We start from the raw sequence: 12052 nt of genomic DNA, 5'->3' as shown, positions 1-12052 counted from the left end.
ATGAAATTATTATGTTTATTATTATTATAACTTCACTTTAAATTGTCTCAGATAGCCGTAATCTTACCTACGAGATCTTCTAATGCATAAGGTGTGTTTTTTCTTGATATGGCACTCCTTTATATTCATTGTGTGGAAATACTAGTAGTGATCAATAAATGCAAATCAATAAACTACACAATTTTTTTTTTTTGGCAGCGTGAAGTCCTTTGGTGACGTCACAGCGCAGACGACGTTTGTCAGCGCAGACGACGTCTGTCAACGCAGAAACAACGAAGGTTCCGATCGAAATTAAACTGCTTTTATCAATCAAGGACTGCCGCAGACACCGAGAGACCGAATCAAGCAAGTCCAGCAGACGTGTTCGATACGTTGTAGCCACCGCACCTCATTAATTTCAGCCAGCTCGCTGGGGTAACATTTCGGCACTAACGACGGAACACATTCAAAATGGGTCAGACCGCCCATTACTGCAATAATAGCCCGTGACTCGAGCACGTTCTAACATGACGAACGGTATAAAAAAAAGACGCGCAAAGCGAAAGCACCTCGCAGAAAACGCACGTCCGATTCCTAATGTCAGCGCAAGCAAAATGCGAAAAAAAGGAGAGAGAGAGAGGGGGGGGGGGGGGGGGGGAAGTCTGTTAACGTTTGTTTCCGACAGCCGAGTGCAAAACACACGGTGTACGAGATTCAGTTTCGGAAAGGGAGCGTTCTGTGCCATCGCCGCTACTACCGCCAGAAGTAATTAGTTAAATATACCAATAACAGACAGGAAAAGGGAAGAACACACACTCTCCCACACTGCCCGCAGTATCGTGCACGCTGCACTACTACCTCCGTGACAAGCGCCCACCCCCAGAAATGTGGTCTTTGGCCTAGTGCCGACAACCGCCACCAGGTGCGCGAACCGGCGCTGCCGTCGCGAGTGTGGTTTCGGTTTTGTTTCTTTTTTTTCCGTCGCCGTTCAGACAACTGCAGTGTCTTATCGATTTTACGTGAAGGAGAGAGGTAAATGGGAGGAGGCGTTGTTGCTATGGAAACACCCTTGCGTTGTCCTCGAACTCGAACAAGAGGAGAGGGGGAGGAAAAAAAATGGAGGAAGGAGAGTGATACGGAAGATGCTGCGGAGGATGAAAGTCTTGTTTCCTTTTTTTTCCCCCCTCTTCGCTCGTTTCTCAATCGCTCGTGGCCAAAAAGGTGCCGCACTTTAGATTTTTCTTTTTGTTTGTTGCTCGTTTTTTTCTCTCCTACTTCCGCACAGCGGATATCGTTCAAGAAAGAAGAACAGCGACACATGAAGATTCGGGTCAAGGAAGCGTAGGAGAAAAGGGTTGATGTCGATTGCCCAGATTTTCTGCTCTCCACCCCCCAACTCTAGCCTTGTTGTAGTTCCGCCGTGGTTTCGTGGAGACAGGTGTAGTAAGACCCTTCCCTTCCGGAGCGGCTGTGGTTGTGTTTCGTGTGCTCCGCTACGCGCTCGAATCTTCGAAACGTTTTCGTGTGATGCGTGTAGTACCTTCTTGTTCATTTTTTCTTTCTTTCTTTTGTCAGGAGCGGTTTTCACTCTTGGTGATCACATTTGCCCAATTTTTGTATGCCGCATTCGAATTTGTTTTTTTTTCGTCGTCTGCTTTCTCCTCGCACCTGCCCAGTTTCCGTACGCCGTCTGCATTTTTTTTTTTTTTTCTGAAGCGGTCATTTGGTTTTTTGTCGTCTGCATTTTTTGTGAAAGCGAGACTGAAATGATGGTGAAAGCACAGCGGTGAAATCACACTAGAGATACACCATAAATACACGATATGGACAATAAGAAAACGTGTGTGCCACTAGCTTACCGCCATTTTGTCGTTTACGTTTGTTTTTGTTTTTCACCGAGATTTATTTGTTTGTGAGGACGAGTGTAAGCTGCAGGTAGGTAAGTGCGCGGAGTCTTCTTGCCAGGTCTTACCTGTATATCGCGAGCAACTTCAATGAGACAGAAATAAATTTAATCCAGAGTCCTTGCACCGGGATAAAAGAAGATTTCTTTTTCTCGGGAGAACTTGAAATGGGTTCCCTACTCAAAAACTGTTTACGTTGTTGCGTGAGTATGTGTGTCTATAGGTGTATATGTATACAGGTGTGTGTGTGCAGGCGTGCGTTGTGGGCGTAGCATTATCTGGTCTAATTTCAAACAAAGAAAAAAAAAATATCGAGAAAATTCCGCGAGGCACGGCATATTCTTAAAACTAAGAGCTATTGATCACAGTATGTAGAACGCGTACATAAAAAAATGTAATAATAAAAAGTAGAAACTAAAATTAATGTATCAAAAAATCCTAACAAGCATCTTAAAAACGCTTTTATTCCAGGCGTCAGTGAGGACTGCAAATTGGCTTGTCGAAGGCATCAGCGCAATCTCCTATTTTCTTTTCTCAAGCTTCATTAAAGAAGCTAATTACGTTTGAAGGCGATGGGAATTATTAAAGTCTGCCAAAGGTGCTAGAAATCATTATTTAGAGATTATTAATTATTTTGTTACCTCATTGACACCCTTTAATTAAGAAAAAGAAAAACGTAACCAGAGAAAAGACCGATGAATGACCGGCTAAAAAAAATGTTGAGTGAAAAAAAAAAAAAAAAAAAAAAAGGCGCGAAATGAGAAGGGAGAGTTTGCGCGGGAACGAGAAAGCGCGGGAGACATTTCCGCGCGGGTAAATTAAAGCGCGCGCAACGCGACCTTGCGTGTAGTTCAGCACGTGATTTAGACGTGATTTCTTTCCCAGTTGCCTTCAGGGGTCGCATAATCAGGGGCTTCGGTGGCGGGAAGTCAGTCACAGCCGTCGCGTCTCCCACGGAGTTGATTAGGAAACCGCAGACACCTCCTATCCGCACCCGTTCGTTAATTAAAATTTCGTTAATTAACGAATTCTTTTCGACCCTTAGCAACACAACCACAAACACACACACACACAAAAAAAAAAACACGTAAACTTTCAAGACGTCCCTTCTACATCCATCATGGAGGAATTCAAACATTAGTTGAGGTGAGCCGCTATGGCGAGGATATTCAAACTTGAACTTTCGACATTCTGGGTACCCTAAACTCGTCAAACACAAAGTTGGAGCGAAAAGTTTGCGAGTTGGTGTGCAGTTTGTGCGTCTGCGAAATACAGATCTTGCGTCGTCATACTGGCCGGCATTTTGATGGCCGCCGATTTACCTCAAAATGGATTCAGCGCGCCAATAGGGCTGAAGTTGTTAACCCTACAAGCATGGGATGGGCAGTATTTCAAATACAAGTATTTGAAATACCTAATTCAAACACATTGTGTATTTTGCATTTGTATTTAATTACAAATTTGGTAATGTATTTGACGTGTGTATTTAAATACTAAAACGGGGGTATTTCAGATACAACTGTAATTAAATACAATTTTGTGGGCGTAGATACATCCCTCAAATTTATTGTCACTGTCCAGAGCAGGAAGGAAACTACGTTCTGCACCGAATGCAGCGCCTCTAAATCAAGCAAAAGTGGTTAGTGACTTTGTGATTAGTCCGGGGCAAGAATAGTGACGAAATCGACGTTCACAGGCAGACTGGCTAAATAAGTGCCTGTGACAACTTGTGATGCTTTCCCCCCCTGGTTTCCATCCATATTTTTGCCTGGAACATTCTAAATTCGAGGGTCGTCCAGATTCACGTAACTGGTGCGAGTTGCAACAATAAAAAATTTTCTAGCTAGTGCTGCGCGTCTTGGTCGTCTCGGTTCTTTGTTGGTCTATACGAAAATGTAATCGACAAAAAAAGCTGCTTGAAGCTCTGTGCCTTTTTCACCTATTACGTCCAAGCTATTACATTTTTTTGTGATTATATTTCTATTACGTTACTAGAGCCTCGCACACTAACTCCCGAGTGTGCGATGCAAAATTAAAATGAGATACCCAGAAACCCGTTGCAGGTGCCCTAAAGTCGCTGACGCAAATTTTGAGGAATGTATTTGGAAAAGTATTCGGAGAAGACAAAATACATTTGGTTGTATTTGTATCTTGTACTTAAATGCTTTTTTTGGAAATGTAATTAGATTTGTAATTAGATACATTTTTGACGAAGTATTTTGTATTTGTATTTCGATACATATTTGCATGTATTTTGCCCATCCCTGCCTACAAGTATGCGCGGCGGCGTCTGGTCTCAGAACGACTGTGATCGGACATGTATTTCGTTCTTGCGCATTACATGATGACGTGTCTGCCAACGGCATTTGTACGAGTAATCTGTCAGGAGCGTCATACTTAGGAAGAAGTACGCCTCGAACAGTGCGTGCGCACTGGTTTTTTTTTTTTTTTTTTTTTTTTTTTTTGTGATGTATTGGGAAGCGTTGAAGATTGCTCTTTTGCTTGCATCGCTGGGTGCTTTACCTGATGTGGATGATGTAGTGCAGGATGACGCTGTGATGGCTGTTTGGGCTGGACGTCCAGGAGAGGTCGACGGACCGCGAGGTGAAGCCCACCACGATGGGGATCCCCGGGGGGTCGGGAACATCTGGAGGTCAAACAGAGGTCAGAGAGGTGAGGCCGGGGGTCAACTCGTCGCTCACGCCAACGCGATTATTATACGAAACCAAACGCCTCAACTGACCAAGAAACTATAAAATAAAAGAAAGCCAGAGCGAACACAAAATTTATACGAAAAAGAAAAACCGGAGGTAAGGCTCAACTCCATAAGCTTTAGAATATCGAGCAGATAAGCGACAGGGTGTTTTGTCACCCGGGGCTGACACATTCATTACCTCAACAAAACGCTGCACACATCGAAGTCGCAACGCGTTTATAACGCGAGTGGCTAAATAATGCACGATAATGGGCGAAGTATGAAATATTTAATGTCATAGGCGTCCGAAAACTTTTTTTTTGTGTGTGTGTTATGTATGTCCCTTTTCCCATAAGTAAAAACGCAATTTAAAATTCCTAACGGATACCTTTTGAACTCATATTGACGTCGGGAATATTAATGATAGCAACCGCATTCTAAAGCACAAAGTGTGGTAAAGATGCTTTAACGACCATAAAGGATCAGTCTAAGGTCCTAAAGCCGAGATATAGCCTTAGTCCCCCTCCCTTTCTCATCTAAAGGCGAATAGAATAAATAAAATACCGTATTTTTAAGACTTCAGAAGGAGTTAAAAAAATGTGTTTTTTTTTCGGTAAATAGTTTGCGAAGCCACCGGTCTTCAACCCATAGGGCGCCCTATGGTTTGAAGATCGGTGGCTTCGCTGTGTTCGCATAGGATTTAAACCTTTTTCTTTTTCTTACTTTTTCCTCGGGTAAGTTCGCTCTTTGCGAATTTTGTAGAAACAATGCACCACCTGTGGCCAACGCTGTACAAGATCGTAACGCGATAGGTTAAGAAACCGATTTTTGCGGTCGATTTAAAGAGCCTGGCCGCTGTTTGGGACACCCGGTAGATCATCATTAACCTGTACTCTGTCATTTCCAAAATCCCCCTGACGCCAGGCCACCACGGTGGCGCTGCTGTCGGCGGCACTGCGCACGCGCAGACGTTTTTTTTCCTCTTTTTTTTTATCCACGCGATTTTTGTTTTTGCGCACGCGCAAAGCCCACACCTGGACTCCAGTGGGTTGGTGTACCTATGCAGAGCGCAAGTGTCGTCTGCTTCTTGCACAGGGGTTGCGGTGACGTCAGAACAACGCCGAGCTCTGATTGGCTGATTGAAAACAAAAGAAAATAGTGGGTAGAGCTCAATGCTAGATGCTTCGAAGTCTACCCACTATTTTTTTTTTTTTCAATCAGCCAATCAGAGCTCGGTGTTGTTCTGACGCCACCGCAACTCCCGCGCAAAAAGCAGACGACTTGCTCTCGCATTGACAGGGCTGAATAATCAACTGAAATACGAAAACAAACGACAAAGTTACACGAAAAAGAAAACCGAGTTTATAGCTTTTTTTTTCCAGGATGAGAACGGCAGCGTTTCCGGCGCGAGCTTCCCACCTTGCATAACGCTTGGGCGTCTCCAGCGCCCAAGCGTTATGCAAGGCGGGAAGCAGAAAGAATTGTAATCTATTAGGATACACATAACTTCGTACTTTAGCCGCTATTAAAGACACTAGAGAGTGGTAGAATAAGAGACTTTGGGTCCCCCAAACAGCTTGGGGTCGTACTGCGCATGCGCAATGAACGCCCCAAGCTGTTTGGGGAACCCCAAGCTTTGGTGTCCCCTATTCTAAGACTCTCTATTGTAAAGGGCCCGTGATGCAACTTCAGCCGCGTTACGGGCTCTTTATAATGTTTTTCTCTTTTCCTAAGGGACCCGGAAGCAAGTAACAAAAGTCACTTCCGTTCAAAAAAAGGAATACGCGTGCGCACGAAAAAGACGGATACGAAAATAACAACGTATGGGATGAAAGCCCACGTTCTTACGTTCTTCCGTTCCCTTCTATAATTCAGAAGAAAAAAAAAAAATAAGATGGTTGCGGTCAACAAGAGAGACAAAAGACGCCCAGAGGGCGGATTACTGACTCGATCGCGTTCGAGATGTTCGGGATCGCGTTACAATTGAATACACCGCCAAGGAGAAACAAGAGATTAATACGCAGGTTTCGGAAGGTATACAACGAGTGGAAGCACCGAATAACGAAACGAAACAGTGACACGTGGAGACAGAGAAAGAGAGAGAGGGGGGGATAAAAAAAAAAAAAAAGGGCGAGGAAAAGGGAGAAAAAAGGGACGCAGCGCGCATGCGCAATAAGCTGGAGTCCCATTTTGGAAGGGAATAATCGACCGCCGGTTGGAGGAAGGGTTGGAAAGGACCCCGGCGGTACTTCATCGAGCCTGGACGCCCGTCCTCATTTTGCAGACAACTGCGACCCACGGTGCTGCAGATTAGGGCGTCCCGGGCGCGTGAATAGTTTCGCACATACTCGTCGTCTGCCGACGACGACGAGATGTGCATGCGGGAGAACCGAGGAATCCGACCAAAGCGAGATTAGAGAGCACCCGGTTCCGGGATTAAGCCGTGCGGAATCGCCGCGTGTTTGTACAGTTTCGTAATTCGATACCCCTTATGTATGTTGGTGGGACGTCGCGAACTTTTGCGAAACCGTGTGTCTGACGTCGATGGTTCGACTGGTTCGCCGAATCTTCGAAAAGGGCGAGAAAATTCGATGGGGGTTCGATTTTTTAACAGTGCTGCCAAACTTGTATACAAATACCGTTGAAAAAAAAAAAATGTACAGTAGTATTTTTTAAATTAAAACAAAATTATGAATAATGTTTACTCAATATAAAGGAAAACGACATATTTTCTAGATTTCGTTTTGTCACCCTCCTCTACCAGGCAGCATCAGCTCGTCCTCAATTTGCGTGCGCGAACTTTGCGTTAAAAGTTCGAAAGAGTCGAACCTGGTGCGACCTCGCACTTCGGCAGGTTCGCGGCATATAGTTGGAACATACGTATATTTGTACTGTTGAAGAACCTGCAGTAGTTGGTGAACGTTAAAAATCATGGGATAAAACGCCAGCTCGTCTTCAATGTGCGCGCGCGCCGGTAATAGTCGAACTTTGCGTTAAAAGTTCGAAAAGAGTCGAACCTGACGCGACCTCGCACTTCGGCAGGTTCGCGACATGTAGTTGGAGCGTACGTATATTTGCACTGTAGAAGAACTTGCAGTAGTTGGTGAACGTTTAAAATCACGGCGTAAAACGCAAAAAAAAAAAAAAAAAAACACAAAAAAACAAAGGACATAAGGAAGAAGACATACAGACAAGCTCCTGTGTGTGTGTCTTCTTCCTTGTGTCCGTTTTTTTTTTTTTTTTTCGCCTTACTCCATGGTTTATAACGTATATTAGCACACTAGGGTCGGTAAGTGTGGTGGAACACTTCGTTGTTTTTCTACTGTATTGTGAAATTTTTTTAAACTTTACGTCAACATTATAGTAGGACACAGATATCAAAAACGAAAGGCATCATAGGATGCGTACATAATACAACCACGTCCATTCGTACAAAAAAAAAAAAAAAAAAAAAAAAGACCGTGCCAATAACGTGTACTTGAGGGCAGCGTCTTCTGACATTTCAGAATATCTAAAGATCGCGCGTTCACAACCTTGGTCGGCGCACAAAACACGTAAGCGCACTGGCCACCAAAAGTGATAACTTAATAATAATAAAAAGTATAGTTTTGTGTTTGCCGCCTGCTGCTGGATCGTGCTTTGGAAGAAACTTAGAGCTGGAGAATAACTGTATTTATATTTAGAAAACAAACAAACATATATCTTAATTTTTGAGAAAAATTCGAAGCAACTCCCGACATTAAGGAACACAGAAAAGAGATATTACCTTCGCGTAAGCCTCGTATCTGCCACTAGCAGACGTTATTCTAATTATAAAGATAGAGAAAAAAATAGAACATAAAAAAACCTATTTTTGTTCGCGTAGATCTTTTTTGCAAACTCCATTTCGTTAAATCTCGGCGCGCAAGATCCGTTCTCAGCACAACTCTTTCGAAGGAGCAAGAAAACAAAACAGTACAAAAAATAACCAGCAAAATATCGATTTCATTTTCTATCGTCCCGTTTCTATAGAAAACCCAACGCGGGAAAACGCAAAAAAAAAAAAAAATCCCTCTTTGCTGCCAGCATTAGAATATATGAACATTTTCTACCAAACAAATCCGGGCGCATCTCAGTTTCTCGTTGTAGCTATTACTCTCAAAACAAACCGACTTTATCCTGTATCCCTCCATCCTATTCATTTCTTTTTTCTTCCTCTCTTTACATCATTGAGCCTGATAAGCCGCAGTTTCAAATCCGTTGACACACATAAATGCGCAAACAAAAAACTAAAACAAAAATCGCGCAGGTTTGAATTAGCAATGGGACACAACGGTTTTTTTCTTCTTTAGCACCCTGACGGAGCCTTGGGGGAGGGGGAGGGAGGGGTGGTTTGATGCGATCCATTTATTTGAAGCAAACGCGTTTAATTAAAGGAAGGTTCATTAATTTCCGCGAACCAGGTGCACTTTGATGTGGTGCTATATACGTACTATATTGCGGGCAACTCGTCCAATACACCCGCGCAAGCATGCACGGATAGATTGTTCATTTAGACTCTATACTAGTCATGCCGTATACAGTACGCGATCTGCGACTCTGAGCAATCACATATTATTAAGGCGAGGTCTCGGCACCCGGAGCGTGGGAGGGAAGAATCCAGCTGCCTTGTCGGAGCGTGTTTGTAATACCCTGAACTGTGGGTGTGTATATATATATGTATATAGAGCTATGGAAAGATTTATTTGTGTCCGAGTCCGGACAAGAATGCCAGCCGCAGCCGCGAGGCTTGTACCTCGTACAAAATTACGGTGTTCACACTGCACGACGTGATGACAGAATGTGTCGGCGGACACGACTCACGCATATGTTCGAAACGCATATTTGCTTCGCACATTCGTGTGCCACCAACGTGTCTGCAGGCAGTGTTTTTTCTAACGATGTAGTATTAATGTTATCGCGGTGGAAGAGCTTGAAGATGAGTGCGTTCGATGTTTGGTATCTTTTTCTTAGCCATACATTTTTTTTTATTTTTTTCAGCATAAATTTGAATTTGCAGAGAGAGGCGATTTTTCAAAGAAGGTCTGTCAGATAGCGCTATCCTTATGCAAGTCGCAAAAAAGCTCCTCGGAATTTGCTCGTGGACCACCGATAGAACTGAAGAAAATTTTGAGAGAGAAAAATCTCCCGCTCGTCTCACCCCGTGTAAAAATTCTAAATTAAAAAAAAAAAAAACAAGAAAAAAAGAGGACGCTCGCACATTTCTTTCGAACATCTATCGTTCTAAAAGTCGGAATAATTATCGGATATTTGCTTCTTTTTAGCGCGAGAGTTATTCAGCCGGCAGTTTCTTAATGCACAACCAATAACTCGCTCAAATTTAGAGAGTGCTACAACCTCCCTCTCTCCCCCCCCCCCCCCATTTCTCTCTCTCCATCTCTTCCTCTCGCCCATTAAAAGTGTACGAAAAGTAAGACTGTAATGCCTCTCAACTGAAAAAAAAGAAAAAAAAAGAAAAGCTCTAATGCGCGCTTTGTAGGCCGCAAATGTCAAAATAATTATTCGAAACAGTATTTAGCGATGACTAAAAATGTGGTTTCTTGTCGCCTTTTGAAGTCGTTCAGAAGCGAAAGCACCAGGTGCACTTTTTTAAGTTCTTAAAACAAGATCGCCTTCCTTCAGTACGGGGTAGATACGACCAGCGAATCAGAAGCCAACAATTCTCGAGTCAAACCACGAAAAATGGTTAAGATAGCATCGATACACTGACCCGAAGGCCGACGAGACCTTGTACGACTTCTCTGCTTTTGTAACATAATAACGTCAACAACGTTTATACTGAAAAAATATAAGCAAAAAAAACTATCACGTAAGTAATACATATACACACACAGAGACGCACATTTTACACACCAACACACGCAGTACTAGGCCAAAACAACAACAACGCCCCTTCCCCCCTCAAAAAAAAAATAAAAAATAAAAATAGATTTGGTTTTGTGCACAACTCCCACGGTGCTACTTTAGAAGACGGCGAAACAAACAAACAATACTACTCGTCCAACAACCTCGAACAGATGCAGTGAGTGAACCTTCCGATATAGGTTCGGCGGAAACGGTAAACAGGCCCCAATAAATAATAAAATAAGAAACACAAACACTAAAACGAAACGAACTTCAAAGAACAGATAGCCTATATACACTACCAGTGCTCCCTCTCCGAGATCTACGAGGCCAGGTGTTTTCTCAGGAGATCCCAAGCGAGGCGCGCGCGGTTTCTTTCTTTTTGCCTTGTTTCTGGCAATCTCACGTAAGACGAAAACAACCCTCGGAAGGAAACATCTGCTCTTCTTCGGGTCGACTGTGTTCCTACGCCGCGCTCGGTCTTGCTGCGCGGTCGTAAATAGAGCGAGGGATGGGGCGAACTTTTATCGAACCTGAGGATCGACTGGTTTTAGCGAACCTTCGATCTTTTTAGCGAAATTCGGCGAAGTTCGACTTATGAATAGTGTTACTAGACTGCTACTCAACCCCAAAAAAATTATTAAGAAGTTTTTTTTAATGATTATATAATGCTTACAGAATATGAAAGCGAAGATATGTGAAGTATTGATTCTTAGGTTAGTTTATTTATCTCCAGTGATAAAGGTTACATAAGAACTTATAATACGGCCTATTGAAGTTATGTAATAGACATGGTTAATGTATAATGCTTACCAACTAGCCCAGCTCCCACCACCCTTCTACATAACTTAGGTAAGTTCTGATATGTTTATTATACAAATTCATATATGAATCCTGTTTTGTTTTTTTTTTCTCAAAAGGCCCAAATGAAACAAAAGGAGCAATATACCCCATAAATATTGCAGTTTTCCTCCGCCAGATAGCGTCAGCTCGTTTGAAAACTTTTGCGCATGCGCAGAAGAGTAAAACTTCAGTCGCACCTTTATCGACCTTCGCGCTACGCAAGCTCGAGAGTCGAAACTGGTCCCCAACTCGAACCTCTTCGCAGTGAAGCGGCAATTACCTCTAGTTCGAAAACCATTTGTTTCCCAAAAGTTGCAAAACAAATTATCGTATAGAAGTCGGACAACACTGTCCATAAGTCGAACTTGGTCGAACTTAGCTAAAAAGTCAAAAGATGGGAAAAAAAAAAAGTTTGGGACGACACAAAACGAATTACGGGGTGACTCGTAAACATGTTTCTCTCCCTTTTTTTTCTGCTTCTGTCTCTTTCGTCGAGTAGGCGTGGCTGCAAAGTAGTCGGCCCGTAATATACGTCCGAAGAAAGAAGAGCTGCCAAAGACCACGACGGATGTCGGGCCTATAATAGTGTGCCTAGATTACAGAGTGTTGCCAACTGCTCGATCGCGGGGCCGCGTTTGCAACACGAACTGCGTGGAGAGCAGGAAAGCGTAAATCCGAGTTCACACTGTAAATCCACGACAGAAAAAAAAAAAAAAAAGAAAAGAAAAACATTCTACAGACAGCAGAG

General features: G+C 43.2%; 1 protein-coding gene across 4 annotated transcripts in view; it reads right to left on the bottom strand.

Annotated features, from left to right (window-relative positions):
• LOC8027114 (tyrosine-protein phosphatase 99A) overlaps positions 1–4524 on the bottom strand; it is a 50312-nt gene extending 45788 nt beyond the window's left edge. For all 4 annotated transcript variants that reach the window (XM_040205485.3, XM_040205487.3, XM_040205486.3 and 1 more), the window contains exon 1: positions 4407–4524. The gene's annotated coding sequence lies outside the window, so the exon portion shown is untranslated. The remainder of the gene's footprint in view (positions 1–4406) is intronic.
• Between the last annotated feature and the right edge of the window lie 7528 nt (positions 4525–12052).

This window comes from Ixodes scapularis, unplaced genomic scaffold (genome assembly GCF_016920785.2).
Source record: "Ixodes scapularis isolate PalLabHiFi unplaced genomic scaffold, ASM1692078v2 PGA_scaffold8__174_contigs__length_109621045, whole genome shotgun sequence".
NCBI lineage: Eukaryota > Metazoa > Arthropoda > Arachnida > Ixodida > Ixodidae > Ixodes > Ixodes scapularis.
This window is presented reverse-complemented; position numbering and strand designations above follow the sequence as displayed.